Below are 18578 nucleotides of genomic sequence, written 5' to 3'. Positions count from 1 at the left end.
AATGCAAGCAGTCATTCAACAAAAGACATGTTTAATTATGTTCATAGCAGTGCTCGTTTTCATAGCCTGCACAGTGGAAACACCCCAAGTATCCTTCTAGAATAGAATGGATAAGTACATTGTGATGTGCTCATAGAGTGCAAAACTGCTCGGCAATGAGAATAACACTGCAACAGCATAGACAAACCTCATAAACATAATGTAAAGTCAAAAAAAAAAGCTAGACACAGAAAAACATGCCACAAAATCATATTTGCATTGAGTTCAAAAATAGTAAAACTGGAACTCTGGTGTTAACAGTCAGTGTAAAGGCTGCCATTGCAGGTGGGGTGACCAGGAGCATGAGAGAGTCCGGAGGGTGCTGGTGAAACCTGTTTCTCAATCTGGGTGCTCTTGATACCGGTGTGTTCCCTTTTTGAAAACTCCTCAGGTGGCTTGCTTGTGAGTAAATAAACACAAAATATGTACCAGTATTCCACAAAATATGCACACATATTCAACAGTATATATTGGTAACTCATCATGTGCCAACCCTCCTTTTTCCAGTTTTCCAGTCAGAAGGCCAGCAATGCTCAGCAGTAGAGTGTAGACCACCAAGAACAGTGAGATAGACCACCAAAGACTTCAACAAGAAGTTTCCAGAAAAAAATCCCTCAACTGTATAGACTCTGGTAGACCACGCTGGATGGCAGCACACATTCTTTATTTTCTGTAGCCATAAACAGCCTTTGATAATCCAATATATAGTGGTGGCTCTATTTTATGCTTGACCGTGGGCTCCCTTTAAGTCCCACATCAAGTCGGGGTTTTTATAAGAAATGTATGGCATCTTCAAATTATAATATTTTAATGAGTATTTAAGTAAAGGGACTATTTACAATGTTGGAATCAGTGTACGGATACAAGTAACAGTAATAGCTAGGACTATTAGCATCCTTCAGCCAGAAGGAGCAAGGGCAGTTAGTGGGTATAGAGTCTTATGCAGAACGCCACCTTGAGAAGAGCTGTAATTTTAGTTTATGAGACTCAGCACTTCAGGAAGGTTGCTGGGGGAACAAATGCTTGGTCTCACCCTCCAAACCCACCTGGGAGTCAGAAGACAATGGGACTCCCTGGTGAGGTCTCTCCATCATGTCCAGCATGGAGATGAATGCACATGGGTCTGGAGGGACACACAGAGAACATCTGGGGCAGGTTCTGAGTGTGCTGCAATGGAGGTAATGGATGGACAACCGCTGGGTGCTGTAGCTCTTGGCCGGGCCCCCCACCCACCCCTGCTTTGGAAACTCACAGATTTGCATAAACAAAATGGATTTGTGTTTGCTAAATTCATTAGCTTTAAATAGCATCTTAGAAATGTTTTCACTACTGTAGCACCTGGGTGGCTCAGTCAGTTCACTGTCCAACTTCAGCTCAGGTCATGATCTCACAGTTTGTTAGTTTGAGTCCTACATCTGGCTCGCTAGTATCAGAACAGAGCCTACTTCAGATCCTCAGTCCCCCTCTCTTTCTGCCCCTCCCTCACTCACACTTTCTTTCTCTCAAAGATAAATAAATATTTTTAAAAAAAGAAATGTTTTGATTACTGATAAGGTCAAAAAAGGACATGTAAATAATTTAAGAATCAAAATGAATTCCTTGCACAGGATTATGCTAAAAGAAAAACACAATGGTAAAGCTGTGGGGGGGGGGGTTTCTTTCTTGAAACCTCTGGTCTTGGTTTGTTCAACACAAATGTAACCAAATCTGAAACCTGCAAGGTAGAAGGTGAGAATGAGCTTGGGGTCAGTGAAGAGGCAACACCTGATGTCCAAGACAGATGCTGGAAACCCCACATTAAGCATCAGAAGACCAGGATTTCAGTCTCAGTTTTTTCCCTGAAACCTACATGCTGCTTTCTCTCAAACCTGACAAGGCCCACCCCAAAGCTTTAGAATCATGGTGCTCACTGGAGGGCTTTCCATTTATTTGCTTTTCACTTATCTTAGACTTGATAATGTAGAAGAGACAAGGAGAACACTTCTATGGTCATGGTTTCTGTACATTTAAAACATGAATTATTTTGTTGGGAGTATGACATATATGTAAAAATGTGCCCACATAAGCAAACTGCTTGATGGATTTTCACACCATGAACATTGTTTGTGCAGACATCATGCTTAGGCACCCTTAGCTGACAAGAGAGGCCAAGAGACGTGTGAGGTAGTATATGACAGCTACCATGATGGTGAGCAGGCCATAAATCAGACAAGGCTTCTTGTTTTTGGTATACTCAGAAAATTATGGGTTTTCCTGAGGAGAAAAATTATCAGAGAAAGATGCTTGCCTAGAGTTCTGGATAGGAAAGAAAAACAAGATAGTTAAGTGGGATGGGATGAATTGAAGATTATACAGGAGGTGTCATGCCGTATTTTGTAGAAATAGTGGCATATCAGTCATTTGTGTCCAACCTCCTTTACTTATCTGAAAGAAGCGAGAACCGTTATGAATGTCATGAGTAAATGTTGTTAATTCCAAGGCATGATTTGCTTGAAAGCAGAAATGTTAACATTTGGGATGATTTTAGTGTAAAAAGAAGATGTGTTTATAGAAACTTACTTGAAATCTTTAAGCTGACAATGGGCTTAATAAAAATGTCTAGCTCTATTTTTGTTACTTTATCAGTATCAGTTCAGTATAATGAGTCGGAAGAAAAGTACCCTAATATATATATATAGTGCCACTCCATCAAATTCACTGTCACAGTGGACCATGGGCTTAATGATACTGACCAGACTTTACAAGTGTTGGATTCTTTTAGTCCATTAATAATATTTAGGGTGTGTGGTAACCGCAGATGAAGTTATGGTGGTGAGGCCTGTAATAATGAGACTCCATGTCTTGGGCTTATCCCACTTCCTGGTTATGTTTTCCATATAGGATTACATAATTGGCTAGCAAATGCATAATGGTTTGGATGTAATAATGGCATAGTCTGACTTCCTAGCAGGCCTTCACTTTCTGAAAACCAGATTCATCCAAAAATTTAAAAACCAAATAAATATTCCTCCAAGTGATTGCTGCATTCCAGTTGTCATCTGGCTTGTAATGACTGGTTTTCAGTGTTCAGTGATGGCCTGAGCCTAGTATAAATCTTGTCCCAATCCTCCATGTCAGCACAGGCATTAAAGACCATAAACCATCCTTTGCCTCCTCTGTCAGTTTCTACCATGTTCTGAGCACTAGCTAATGTAAACCTGCCTTGCCGGCCCACGCAGTCACCCAACAGACGTTTTATGGCTGCTTTTCCCCAAGCCAGATGAAAATAATTATAAACTACAAGGGCTCTTTTGATATGACCTTTTAATAGCCACGTTATTTTTTGGATGGTGGCAGGGAGGTGGGCAGGGGTGTTGGCACAGGATGGGTAAGAGGTGGGCACTGCCTCCCGCCCTTCCAGCATGATGCCTGAAGTTGTGGCATCAGAAGTCCAGTCACCCCCCACCCCAGACCCTGGGGTGCGCGTGTGCCTGCCTGGCCTGGGTCTCCCACACTGCTGTTGTGTCACTGTCCATCCTTTCTCTGGGAAAGAATGTTCGACATTCAAGCTATTCCAAGCAGCATCCTTGATGTCTCGTTTCATGGGTCCATTTCACACCGCAGTGATCGTTAGCTGTTAACTTTCATACCTCGGCTGTTTGTCTTGGCAGCTCCCCCTGTTTTGCTAACTGGACGGAATCAGGCAAAGGCAGCCTCCCCTACATACAAGGGGAAGGGGCGCCATCTATCACTCCTCTGCCAGCCAGCAGGACGCCCAGCTGAGGCCCTGGGCAGGGCCAGAGGGCAAGTGTCCTCCATCTGTCTCTTTCTCCTTCCCTGAGCTGTGAGGAAAATGCTGAAGCAAAGATTTCACTCATTACCTTTTGGACAAACTTTGGAGCAAAATATATGAGGAGAATTGGGGGGGTGGAGTAAGCAGAGACTAATGGGGTCAGGAGAGGAGGAGACGCAGGGCTGAAACCTGCCATGCTGGGCATCCCTTCTATGGGAAGTACTTGTCCAAGCATTCATCATATGAAAAGTGCCTACTTAGGAGGGGGTGTGGTTTCTACTTGTACTCACTCAAAAGGGTCAGGAGCATTAGCCCATGCAGACTTTTTCATAAGTTCAGATCTTGAGGCTCATCAATATAGATGAACACTCTCCCATGCTGAAGGGAAGAATAGGCAAGGAGAAATACAGCTTTAACACAAAAATTTCCTTGAGTTAGGGATAAAATTGAAATCAGATTGTAGAGTTTGAAAGATAAAATATAGAGTACAGAGAGATGGTTAAATTTGGATAATGGGTTACAGTTAAATGTCAGACAGGGTTGTCCCACTATTGGCTTCAGCTGAGCAAAGCGGGAATGGTAAACTTAGTTCACCCAAGATTGACCACCATATTTCTCTGGCTCATGGGCTTGTGTCTGGCACTGGTCTTCAGGAAATGTTTGCCAATTGCTCCCAGTTTGGTTTCTTCATCAACTTTTACTTAAGGTTTCCATATTTGACCACATACTCACTTTAACATCCTCGAGACTAAGAAAGAACCTGTGGACAACTTTCAAAGCCTCTCACCAAGATGGTATGCCTTGGACACTGCCTGCTGGGACCCCCTCATGTCTATTGTGTCTAGCTGGCACTGGGAAAAACTTGTCTTGGCCTAAGAAGGAGTTGGAATCAACCTAGAGTGACAACTGAGACAGGGTCGGACTGTAAGAGGAAGAGAGGGAAAAAAATAACATGTTAGTTTAGAGTGTTTGTGTCTGAGGACTGGATTTGAAGGAACCATCTTGGGCACTCACGTGATGAAGTGGTTAGAGATTTCAACTCAATAGTTATCTCCATGGGAGAAAATGCCAGCAGGGATCTTAACAAGTGAGAACTGAAAGATAGGGAGTGACTTACTCTGAAAAGCTTGTCTTAATACGTAAAAGCTAATTTTGCTTTTAAAAAAAGTCATATGGGAGTGACCAATTACACGTGACCCACATTGTAGTCATTTTCTGGCAGTGTTTTGGGGCTTCACTTATTTCAGGGGACCTTTCCTCATTTTCTGTCTCATCAGATCATTTTGAAGCCATTTCTCACTGGCTCAGAGTCATTTGCAAAATAAATTATTTGCTCTTCCATTGCCTGGTTGTGAGGCTGTAGGAAAGCTGCTTAGCCTCATTGAGTCTCCTTGATTCATCTAGGAGTGGGGAGAATATTAATTACCTCTTGGAATTCCCATGATAAAGAAATAGAATGATACTAGATAAAATATGTACATTTTAAATTTGCCTTTTGCATTAGGTTTTCACTTTCTATTCAGGGAAACAGGAAAGTGCTGAGCTAGAAAGACCATTTTGTTCCTCTTTGTCCCTTACTTTTAACTTTTAGAGGCAAACATTCCACATTTCCCCCAGTAGCATGTTTCAGTATCTTATATCATGGACAGCCACACATGTTAAGCTATTTGGTGGAACCAAGAGATGCAGTTCTGCTCCACGAGCATTTACCTCGAATCAGGGAGAAGACTGAGATGGGCAGGGAGGATGCACTTCTTATGTGACACGAGAGAACAGTAAAGATCAGGAGGGACACTACTGTGGAAGGAGAAAAGCCCAGAGCACAGAGAATGAAGTGTGAGGGTCACAAGTGCCATGAATCCCAAACCAGCAGCATCGCTGGGTTTTCACGTGCCTGGGACCTAGCCCTAGCTCTGCGTCTAAATCATCCAAGATGCCCAGCTGAGGCCACCCTTGCACTGTTTCTGTTCTTACTACCTTGTCTTCCCTCCCACAGTGTTGTTCAAGGATGGTGTGTTGGCTCTCTAGCACAGGAATTGCCATTTCCTGCTTCTGTCATTTTCCACTTGCAATGCTCTCCTTCACACACAAGGGACCCCACCCTAACAGTGCTTAAAACATTGTTTTTGGCACCTTCCAGGCCAAGCTATGAAGAAAGGGCTGACTGTCTTGGTAAACTGTTAAATTGGACCTATCATGTATTGCTGAAGACACCACGGAAGAACCAGAGCCTACAGAGCAGAGTGCTGGCCCAGAAGTGGAACGGAGGTCCGAAGAAGGAGTCTGTTTCCATAACTACCAACTCTTTCACTGCTGGAGCCCTGGGGAGTCTACTGTTTATGAGCAAGAGCAGCAGAGTAACCCCCTCTTGTGTGCTGTGCTGTGGGGAAGCATGCAAAATATGTTGGGAGCCTCAAGGGTGCTTTGGGAAAAGATGGTCTGCCAGAGGGTTGAGTCTTTCAGGAAAGGGACATCTGCCAGTAAGAAGGAACTAAGTTCTGCACAGATATAAAAATAATTGAAACTATCCAGAGCCTTGCCATGTGCTTTCCGTGTGTTAGTCCTTGAATGCTAACAACAGCTGTAGGAGACAGGTACCATCACTGTCCCATTTCACATTTGAGGACATTGAGGCAGAGAGACAAAGTAATTTGCCCAAAGCCGTCCACTGTATAAGGGAGACCCAGGATTCTAATTCAAATTCAAACTCTACACCAATAGGCCAGAAGTGGTTTTTACATTTTTAGTTGATTGACAACAATTGAGAGAATATTATTTCATGACATGAAAATTACACAAAATTCACTTTTAAGTGTTTACAAGTAAAGTTTTATCAGAACACAGCTACACTTGTTCGATTATGTACTGCCCATGGCTGCCTTTGCACTGCAGTTGCAGAGCCAAGCAGCCATGACAGAGACCACAAGCCTAAAATATTATCTGTCCCTGTCAAGGGAAAGTTTACCAAACTCTGCTCCAAACCAGTGGTTCTCCAGTGTTGGCATGCATCAGAGTCTCCTAGAGAGCTTCTGAAGATCCTGATTGCAGGATCAGTGTTACTGCTTCAGTAGGTTTGGTCAGGGCTGGAGAATTTGCATTTCTAGGAGAATTTTCCAGGGGCAGCTGATGCTGCTGGTCTGGGGACCAGATTGAGAGCCACTGCTCTAAACCACCATGCTATGCTTCTTGCACAGGGTTACTGGATGGGATGAAAGAGAAGTCTGGAACTCCTTAGTGTGGCCCAGTATAGAGCCACCTATTGAGAAAGTGCCCCCACTGACCTTTTCCTGGTTTGGCGGTTGTGGCTTGCAGACCAAGCTTATCAGGGATGGGAGATGAGACCTGTCTTCAGAGTGAACCACTGCTCATGCTCCATGTAACTACAAAGGGGCCATGATTAAGGGGTACAGAGTAGAGGCATTCCATACTCAAAGATGCTAAATGGTGCAACCTGATCTTTTTATTTTTATTTTTTGCAACTTATTTTATTTTTTTATATAGTTTATTACCAAGTTGGTTTCCATATAACAGCCAGGGGAGAGGGAGCGAGGCAAATGATGAGAGAATTTTGAATGCTGAGCACAAACTGAGGGCTGAAGAGGGATGGGGGGAGGGGAACGGGGATGATGGTCTTTCTTTTTAGTAAGTGTTAAACCCCAGGAGAATAACAGCATAGGTGAGTTTGCTGCCTATAGCAATGCTATTCCAGCTGTCCTGCCAATTACTGAGGTTTAGATAGGACACCAAATCAGCTGCTGGGGCCATTTACCCCCCTTTACATATTCACACAAGCCTTGGCAATCACTGTTCACTGTCATAAGTTAGTTATTCACATCATTTGTTATGATCTTGAGGAATCCAACTGGCAGGACTAGAACTTCTGGAGGATGGCCCAGTGTCACAGTTTGGCATCCCTGAAGCAGACCTTGAAATTAGCATGCAGAAAGTTTATCTGGGTGTCCTCTCAAGAGTAACCTTTTTGGGGGCGCCTGGGTGGCTCATTTGGTTGAATGTCCGACTTCAGCTCAGATCATGATCTCACAGTTCGTGGGTTGGAGCCCCACATCGGACTCTGTGCTGACAGGTCAGAGCCTGGACACTGCTTCAGCTTTTGTGTGTGTGTGTGTGTGTGTGTGTGTGTGTGTGTGTCTGCCCCTCCCCTGCTCACATTCTATCTCTGTTTCTCTCTCTTTAAAAAAAAACATTAAATTTTTAAAAAGAGAGTAACCCCTTTGTGGGAAGGAGAGGATGGCGTGGATGGAGAGGGAAACTGGGCTGTTGCATTATTAGAAGTTCCAGCGTGCCCCTCAATGACTGAGGCTAGGATGGCTCTTGCAGGTGGTACTGAGCAGAGGTGAGGCTCGTCCTTTATACCCTTGTTCCTTTGCCATCACCATTGGCCATCAATGCAGGCTGCACCTTGCATCCCTTATACATTTGTGTTCTGTGAAAGTTCATGGTCATGTGGCTCCCTCACAGTTCTTCAGGTTTGTACTGAGGTTCCGTGGCAATGTGTAAGGGGTATGTTTGGCACAGAGTGTTGCCTGAATAGGGATTAAATATGAATTCTCTCTTTAGACAGCCTTTCTGTAGTAGACACCTCAGGGGAGAATCACCTTGCCATCACTGAGATTGCTCTGTGTGATGGGAGGTGAGGACCTTGGGTCCCTCAGAGGTTCTTCAACAAGGAGATCTGAGTGTCAGGGAGTATCTCTGTGTTAGGAGGGTGTTAAAGGGAAATCTACCCCACCCCTTCTATGCTGGCCAGTATGGAGAAAGGGGATGCCCGATCTCTGTGAGTTGCTATAGTTAGAGCTGGTCTGGGGTGGCAGGTATTCTGGAAAGCACCTGTCTACATGAATTGAAAGAATATATCACTAAGAGCTGCAACTATGGGGCTCAAATATAGAATACTTTTGAGCAAGTAACACTTAGGAAGGGGGCTATTCTCCCTTGAAGAGGGATTCTCACCTCATGGTGGAATCAGGCTGTGCGAGACCAAGCTTTAACCACCATGTGGCAGTGGAAGCAACTGAAGTGTGATTTCTTGATTTTCTCTCCAGCAGCTGTTGCAAGAGGAGTCCTCTTGTCTTGCCTCCATGTCAGACCCAGGTGGTTTTTGGAGTTTATGGGTATTTCCAGGAAGGGGGCTTTTAAGAGAGCAATACTAAAATTTCATGTTTTGTTTTACTATGTGAGAAAATCAGAGAGACTTGATAGAATATGTGCTTTAGTTTGTGGGTCATGTCAATTTACGCAGGTCTGACATACTGATAGGACCATCATGGTTGTTGTTTTTTTCTGGTTTCTCAAATGTCATAATCAGAGCAATGCCTCCAGAAGCACTTAATTCACAGACTCCACACCCACATGTGTTACAGAGTCTTTATTTATCTGTGGGAAAAACAATTACGAGGTAAATATTCATAAAATTAAATTAATAGATTTCAAGTATTATTTTTTATCCCCAAAACATATCATTATATCTTTTCATACTTTCTTAGTGTAGAGTTTTTCTTTGCCTTATGAAGTGTTCATTATGGTAGATGGTGGGGTTTAAAAAAATGTTTTTACTTGGACAAATAAGGATTTGGCAGTCATATATCAATCTCTCAAAATATTTCTAAATTTTACTTATCTATGAAATCTAAGGATCATATGATCTTTTTATCTCCAAATGTAACCCAAGTTAAAATTTATAAAGCACAGTATAGTTTATATAACATTTCTGTATCTAATGTTTTTAAAGCATTAAGTTAAAAGGGCAGAACTTAATGACAACCATATAATAATTTGATGCTTTTTCACTATTGCCCTTGCAAACCTGCTATGTTGGCTTCTCCTTTACCCCAGAGAAAATCTGGGATAAATCCTGTGATTTTTCTAATCACATTGTGTTACAAAAATTCTCCTTTGGTCATTCTAGTCAAACCGTTTAATTTTATTAATTAAAAGATTTACTTTAATGCAAAAATAATAATGCCAACCTTCTGCTATGGGAAAAGAAAATGCGGCAGGACTTTCAAAGCTCTGTCCAAATAAATTCTCTCTTCTGTTTTCTTCAGTGCTAACCATTTTATTCCCTGGAGAAGGTGTTGGGTTGAAATTTGCAAAGCTGTTCTCGGCCACTTCCCTTGCAGGTCCTGCCCAGGTGTCTCGGGACCTTGCCTGGAATGTGGACACGGTGGTCACTGTAGCTTTGTCCTCATCCTCTTGTTCTTCTGCTGCTCTTCTTTTTTAATTTTTTTTAAAATTTTTTTAATGTTTTATTTATTTTTGATACAGAGAGAGACAGAGCATGAGAGGGGGAGGGGCAGAGAGAGAAGGAGACACAGAACCAGAAGCAGGCTCCAGGCTCTGAGCTAGCTGTCAGCACAGAGCCTGACGCGGGGCTCGAACCCACGAACGCAAGATCTGACCTGAGCCAAAGTCGGAGGCTTAACCGACTGAGCCACCCAGGCGCCCCTCTTTTTTAATTTTTAAATGTTTATTTATTTTTTGAGAGAGAGACAGACAGAGTGTGAGTGGGGAAGGGTCAGAGAGAGAGGGAGACACAGATCCAAAGCAGGCTCCAGGCTCTGAGTTATCTGCACAGACCCAATGTACAGCTCGAACCCACAAACTGTAAGATAATGACCCAAGCCGAAGTTAGACACTTAACCAACTTGCCACCTAGGCGCCCCTCTGCTGCTCTCTTCAGGATTTCTGAGGTGACATGTGTGCTACATTTCTTCTGGGTCACTTTTTCTTCTTCATCTGTCAGTTGAGGACACTGGGGTGAGCAAAGTGTCACTAAAGTCCTTGTCTGAATCCACAGCATCACAGGGCCACTGCATGTAAGGTGATAATAGACCTTAGAAGTCTGAGGCTAATTCCTTCATTTTACAATGGCTAAACAGAAATCCACAGAATGTAAGTGAGATGATGAGAGCCAAGAATCTCTTCTCAAATGACCACAGAAAGAAGCTTTTATAATACACACATAGATACAAACCCAGACTGAGAGGGGCCTAAGGTCTCAGCAACTTGAAAGTCCTCTTTCAAAATGAATAAAAACAAAATTAAATGGAAAATGTTATCAGTTAGAAAGAAAATAAATCACAATGGTTTAAAATTTTCAAAACTTGCTAAATAACACAAACAGCATAAAATCCAGGAAGATGTCTTTATTACTTTAAATGTCCAACCCACTTCTATCATTCTTATTTCCTTATAATTTTGGTTAGATAACTACCATTTCTTATGACATCAATTTTGTAATATCATTTCTATAGAGGGACCAGTGGTATATTTCAGGTTATTTTCTAGCACAAGTGATAAAAATTTGTGTCTTATGGATAGTTTAGAAATTTTTCTTTCAGTTTTGTAGCTTATTATTGATATCATCATATAAATTTTAGGGGTGTTGAATTTTGAATAACTTTTATCAACTTTCATTCATATGTGAGCTATAAGATCTGACAAACCTTATAGTCAGCTGGCTTCTGACTCCATATTTTTCAAATCTTGTTTCTTTTCCCTCCCCATGTATTTCAGTGCCAGGCACTGGAGGACATGTCTGATTGTCAGCTGACTTCTGACCCAGTGCCTTCAGGTCACCACACTGGGTCCTGAGCCACGTCCAGATTAGGATGCGGCAACAACCTAAATGTTCCTTGGAGTAACGAATCACAAACCTCTTAAACACTAGATCCAAACTAAGTGTACCCCTACTCTCCCCTCGCTTTGATTTAGGGCCTCAAAGGGCTGTGTTATGGACACACACACACACATACACACACAAACTGTGGCAGTTCTGCCTTCCAGGACTGTCCTTTGACCCCAGGAGGCAGTCAGTGCCATCATTCAGACTCTCAGCTGTTCCCACAGGAACATGCAAGTGCCTTCAGGGTAAAGCACCTGAGTCACAAATTATTTCTACAAATAATTTTGGGTTACTGTATCTAGCATACAATAGAAAATAACCAGGCTTCTTAGGAGACAAGACAACATATACAAACATTTGCTGAAGAAACTAACAATAACAACAGAACCCCAGAAACTCCAGATAGTAGAATTACAAATTTTAATAGAAATGGAAAACTAATTTAAATGGAAATAGAAAGGTAAAAATTAGATAGGAAATTTAATAGAAATACAACTTTGCCATACCTATTCTTAATATGTTCAAGGAGGTGAGAGACAATATTAAGAATTTTGGCAGAATACAGATCATGCCACAAAAATCAAAAGCAAATTCCAAAATTGAAAAATTCAATCACTAAAATAAGGAACTCATGAATGGAATTAATAGTAGATTTGTCACAGCCAAGAAGAGATTTAGTTAACTGGAAGTTAGATCAGAAGAAAATATTCAGAGTAAAACATGGTGAAACACAGAACGCAAAAATATAAAAGTGTTGGTAAGAGACAGAGGATAGAGTAATCATGTATAACATTAGCAGAAGAAGAAAGAGAACATGCAAAAGAAATTTTGGAAGTAATATGACTGAAATCTTTCCAGACATATTACAAATGTAAAAACTCTGGAACATACCCCAGACCTTATAGAATCTAGGAGAATAATATGTATTCCTTATAAGCATCAAATACACCTGTAACAGACTTTCCCTCTGTTTTAGCTTTTACCCTCTTTGATGACTTCTTCAAAAGAGTTTTTTAGTACCTGAGAGAATTGAAAGTTTCTTTGAGCATGGTTGATTAAATTTTATTTTTTTGTGGGGTGCCTGGATGGCTCAGTCAGTTAAGCATCCTACTTCAGCTCAGGTCATGATCTCACAGCTCATGAATTAGAGCCCCACATTAGGCTCTGTGCTGACAGTTCAGAGTCTGGAACCTGCTTTGGATTCTGTGTCCTCTCTCTCTGCCCCTCTCATGCTTGTGTGCTCTCATTCTCTCTCTGTCTCTCTTTCTCAAAAATAAATAAACATTAAAAATTTTTTAATTTAATTTTTGTTATTGAAGATTTAGAAAAATTTCTTTTAATTTTCCACTCACTGTTGGTCATATTCAGTAAAGTTTAGGATTTTTGTCAACATTTATTATATATGAATTGTAAGATTTCAGAGCATTTCAGACTTCCTTCTACACTGACTAATCATACCTTTGAAATTTATGATATACATTCACTAGTTTCATCAATAGCCAGTGATAGCAACCTGTGAGTTTTATGCTCTCTTCATCAATATAACTATTTTTTTTCAAATCAGTAAGACATTTAAATCTTATCCCAATATGTAACATGTATTCTTATATCTTCATTGATCAGAGTTTCCTATAATTCAATCTTATTCATAAATTTTATTCAGAATCTACCTCTTCCTTTTGATAATTACTGTTTTTTGAATGATCTGAACTTTATTTATTAAAATACTGGAATAATTCTTATTGATTCCACTGCATGTCTTTATCACTTTTGTTTATATTCTGTTGAATTTAATGTAAATTTTTCTTAGTTCTTTAATAAATTTAAACTCTCCAAAAGAGAATACCTTCATATAATCCAATGAAGTTCTATAGTTCTCATTTATTTTATTAAAATGTTTCATCTTTCAAATGCAAAAAGAAATGCATTCAAATCTTATCAAATATTCCACTCCCACCAAAAAAAAAAAAAAAGCATAGTGAATTTTTGTTTTGGTAGAGGTATTTGTGATTCTATGCATATAATTGTAGATGATGATGATTGGAGGAATTTTTCCACGGGGTAGCTTCTATTTCTATACATACGGAAATGTGTTTTTTCTCCATTACCCACAGCCAGATGCTGTAGGTTGTATTTTTATTTCCTGCCCTGCACCTTCAACTCTTGATGCTGAGTGAGCAGACAGTGTGCAACAGGGATATTCTTTGAAGCCATACTACATCGGGATAATAAACAATAACAGTATGTATGAGTGCCTAGAAATCACATAAATTTATCTCATTAAATCCAAACTAATTATATCCCCAACCCAACTAGCCTTTAACTGGATGACAAGTGGCTGCATTTGCTCCAATTCACCTTATGGAGGGGAAAGTGTGATGTATAGTAAATAAGAATGAAAAAGACATTAATTAATTGTGGTTGAAGTATCTTCCTCTTGTAAATTTTATTACATATGAACATGTAAACACATTGTTAGGGGCCCACTCAAGGAACATGAGCATTTGGATGCCTTCCTGAGGTGTCCACGCAAGCCTTTGGAAGGGGCCCATGCAATGAAGGGTTATGAAGTTTGAGCTTTGTTAGTTTTACAGTAAATATGCTTTGGCATCTATGTATTCACTCACTTTTTTAAATTAATAAAAATAATTCTACTATGTGCCAGATATTGGGAAGTACTAAGAGAAATATAATGCTGTGAGTGAGTAATGCCTATTCTTTTTTTTTTTTTTTTTGCTCCTCTCCCTTCCCCACTTTGCAAAAGGCATACTTCTTACTCAGACGGTTATGACGCATTGCTCAAGGATATAAAATTCATCACGGGCAATGAAGAAATAGTTCAAAATATTTGTATTGAGAATGTGAACGACATTTATGATGGTAGCAAATCAGATTATTGCTAATCTTTTGCTTTCAATGAAGTCTAAGGAAGGCCTAATTATTAGTTGATAGATCATTAAAAAGAATTTTGATTATTGATCATTATGACATAGAACTCAGAAGAAATTCAAGGAATTGAATGCCCTTGCTTCAACAAAGCCTTCATGAGAAGGTGGGTATGGCAGTGGAGGTATTTGGAGACCATCTCAGAATCATCCAGTTGTCATCCTCCATTACTGTTTGGGGTTAAATGCAAACCCAGGCGACATTTTTCAGCATTGATCAGAAGATCCATCCACTATCTCCCTGAGTCACTATTTAATGTCCCTATAATCATGATGTCTGAAGATGGTTCTTTCTGATAGCCTCTTACCAGGAAATTTTTCTGAACATAAATGGTCCAAATTGTATCTCTTATTCTGTTTTCTTCTCTTTTGAAATGTCTACTCTTTTTTGAGTGAAACACATCCTTAATAACCATCTTTATCCCATCCCCCTTGGTGCCAACCCTAACCACTCAGAAAAAAGACAACAAACTCATAATTTTCAAAAATCAGACTCAGAGGAGTACTTGGTTTTGTCTGGAGCCAATTGATTGTATCCACAAAGTAACCAGAAAATTCCTCACTGTATGTCAACTCCAAAGCTAGGCAGAGGAAGGAAAACTCAGCCATGCTGATGTACAGTAACTTTGACTCCAGAAGATTAGATTCATCACAGTTATGATTTCTGTAGCACAAGTGTTATTAGATAAGCAGCTCTTCTGATCTGATATGGCTGGGCTGAGATGGATGAAGGAATGGATGACAATAGATCCTTTTTTCTGGGAGTGGGTTTTCATGTGGAGTTGGGAGAGGGCAGAAGGCCCTTGGGGATTGGCGGGAAATATTTGTGCCAAATAAATGTGTGCCCATGGGAGGTAAAAAGACAGAAACAGAAAGGAAAGAAGAGTGGAGAGGGGAATTTGAGGGTGGTCACAGAGCAGAATTCCCTGGGACCCAGACCACAGCCCAGATGTCTGGAAAGTTTTCATGCCTTCTCCTTGGGTTGGGAGAATATATAACATATATGGTGTGTATTTGTCAGTGTAATACCTGCCCGAGGGCACATGCTCCTAATCTCATTACACATGGGGTTGCCTCATCTCCCCAGGCTACAGTTTGAGTCTGTGTGAGCTCAAGGTCCAGCCCCTTAACACATTCCCCCAACTTTGAATCTTTTCACCTACTTCCCACCAAGTACTAGAGACTTCCAGGTGTTAATTGAAATGGCTGTGTAGGCACCAAGTTCAGGTGGAGCATGCTGATTTTAATCTGGTTGGCTAAAAACTTGTTGGCAATTTCTTTCTTAACTCTCTAATGCCAATGGAAAACAAGCCCAGTGCCAAACCCCATTCAATAAAGGAACACTAATGAACTTCCAGCAATCATGCCGTTTATGTCAGATGTTAGTTGGAGCCAAAGTTTGTTAGCTTTGATTTCTAGCCAGTTTTCATATATAACACATACACACAGGCACACACATATTTGGCATCATTTTCACTTTTCTGCTACCCCTCTATTCATGAACCCACCTTTTTGCCAGCCATCTAGAGATCTTTTTACCTAGTCTTAGAAAAGGTGAAGGTCTTAGTATATATCCTCAGTCTTCTGGTAACAGAAAAAGCAACCTCTAATGTTCAAAACAAAGCTACAGTTATTATGAAGTTTTAATAACAAAAATCTGCATATTAATGAATACAGGGTAGCATATCCATGTGAAGAGGGTGTCTGCTCACGCTGGCCAGTGGCATACTGTATATGTTTAACAACCTGTTCTCCAGGATTAAAACGCTCTGGTCTATAGCATTTGTCTACATCGGCAGTATAAGTATTCCCTTCATGACTGATTTCAACCTATCAACATAAAGGTACTCAGCATAGAGTCGTGAAGAGATGCTGTCTCAAAGCTTGGTGTCTCTAGGTCTACTATGACTCTAAGTGCCAATAAACTAGACAAAAGAGTAACAAAGTTTATGAAGCAATTGGAATCAGATTTGGGGGCAGGGTGTGGAGGATCTGAAATTGATTTTTCACATTCAGATTTCTCCCAAATTATTTTTGGCAATGTAAGAGAATGGTCTGGTAGCATCAGAAACACACAAGAATGATGAGTCTCCTGATCAAGTGTCTTCTCACGTGACATACTTAAGTAAAAAGATAAATGGAAAGGGGCCAAACTGTGCCATCTATGGATATATAAATCTCCAGAAGTGGTTTACCTATTTAGAACTTGTGATTCAAGATTCTTTACACACTAGTACAGTGGTTTTGTGAAATTTTATAATTTGGAAAAGACCTCATAGATGATCTAATCTAGTTGTTTTCAGCTCTATCAGACCCAAGAATCTCCTTTTCCTCAATTCTAATGTGAGTATAATAAAAATATACTAGATGATACATATTTTGAATGCATAGTTTGATCAGTTTTGTATATGTATAGCTGTGAAACCATTACCACCACCATTTTCTTTTAAAAGTAAATTATTCTACGGGCTCCTGGGTGGCTCAGTCAGTTAAGCATACAATTTCAGCTTAGGTCATGATCTCACAGTTCACGGGTTCAAACTCCACTTGGGCTCTGTGCTGACAGCTTAGAGCCTGAAGCTCTCTCTCTCTCTCTCACCCTCCCCCACCCATGCTCTGTCTTTCTCTGTCTCTCAAAAATAAGTAAAAATGTTAAAAATTTTTTAAAAATTAAAAGTAAATTATTTTTTATAACACCCCATGAAAGAAACTCATAGATAAATATAACCTACCTATAAACATCATTTTAATGTTTATTTTTGAGAGAGAGAAAGGACGAGTTGGGGGGGGGGCAGAGAGATGGGGTAGGGACAGAGGATCCAAAGTGGGCTCTGTGCTGACAGCAGTGAGCTCAATGAGGGGCCTGAACTCAGGAATCGTAAGATCACAACCTGACCTTAACCAACTGAGGCACCCAGAAGCCCCAAACATATTTTTAAAATATGTGCTCTGGTACTTCTGCATCAGGAAACATAGTGAGGAATTCATATGGGTGTATTTATATAGAAAATCATTAGGAATGTAAACAAAAACAAGTGTCACACAATGAGCAGTTTTGTGGTCTATGAGATGATTTTCCAAAATAGCATACAAGTATATTTACAGATCCAAATAGTAAAAGAAAAATAAGTCCCCAAATTTATATAATAGCTGCATATTAAGACTGTGCGGAAATACTTTGTGTTTGTACACAGGCTGGGGTGAGAATCTAGGCATATATAATGTGATCATGGAGGTACAACAGGAATTTCTTCAGTCTTGTGGAATGTGAGATGATGACTCCGTGGACCCGCCCTATGTACTGCAGGACACCTAACACCCCTGCTCCTGCCCAGTGAATGCTCAGAGTGCTCTCCTCCAATTATTTTGATAATCCCAGATGTTCCCACTACTCCCACCAATAGCACTGCTATCATCTAATACGTTGCATAAACAATTCTTATGCTCTGGGTGGATTAGTCAAGTGGCTTTCAATCATAAATAACATAAAGCCCCGTCCACACACACAAACTGGCTTAGATAACCCAATAACTTGTTATTTCACAGAACAGCAGCTCAATGATGTCACAGGGGACCCAAGTTCTTGCTCCTGCCTATCCATCCATCCTCTGGCCAGCTGCAGATGGCTGCATAGTCCAGGCACCTGTGTAGATGGAGGTACAACCTGAGGAGAAGGAAATGACTCAGTGATGACTCCTCTGCAGACTTTCCTCCTCTACCAATCCCTCTGGTGGGTGGGTGGGTGGAGCTATTGCAACTGGTTAAGATAGGTCGGGATGTACCCTAGGGCAGGAGATGAAGACACTGTGGGAGGGACAGATGCCGGAATAAAATGGGGAAGGAAAAAAGGGATTTCAGATGGATGTACATTAGGCAATCAACAGTGTGTAGCATAGTGAGAGTTTAGTAGAGTGTGGACTGATTGCTCATGGGGTCAGAATAGAAAATGGAGGCAAATAAGAGTGCAGAGGCTAGAATCTTGAGATTTCTGTAGGGTTTTTTTTGAAAATTTATTTTATTTTATTTTTTTTACTTTATAAAGTTTCACATTTTTTAACATATGCAATTATTTTCCATCATTTACAATACAGTAGTTACAATGACACTCCAAACAGAACAACAAAGTAAAAAATCAAAACACCAACTTCTGTTTCATGTAATTAGACTTATACAGAAA

Source organism: Suricata suricatta, chromosome 7 (assembly GCF_006229205.1).
Source record: "Suricata suricatta isolate VVHF042 chromosome 7, meerkat_22Aug2017_6uvM2_HiC, whole genome shotgun sequence".
Taxonomy (NCBI): Eukaryota; Metazoa; Chordata; class Mammalia; order Carnivora; family Herpestidae; genus Suricata; species Suricata suricatta.
Note: the sequence above shows the minus strand (reverse complement) of the source record.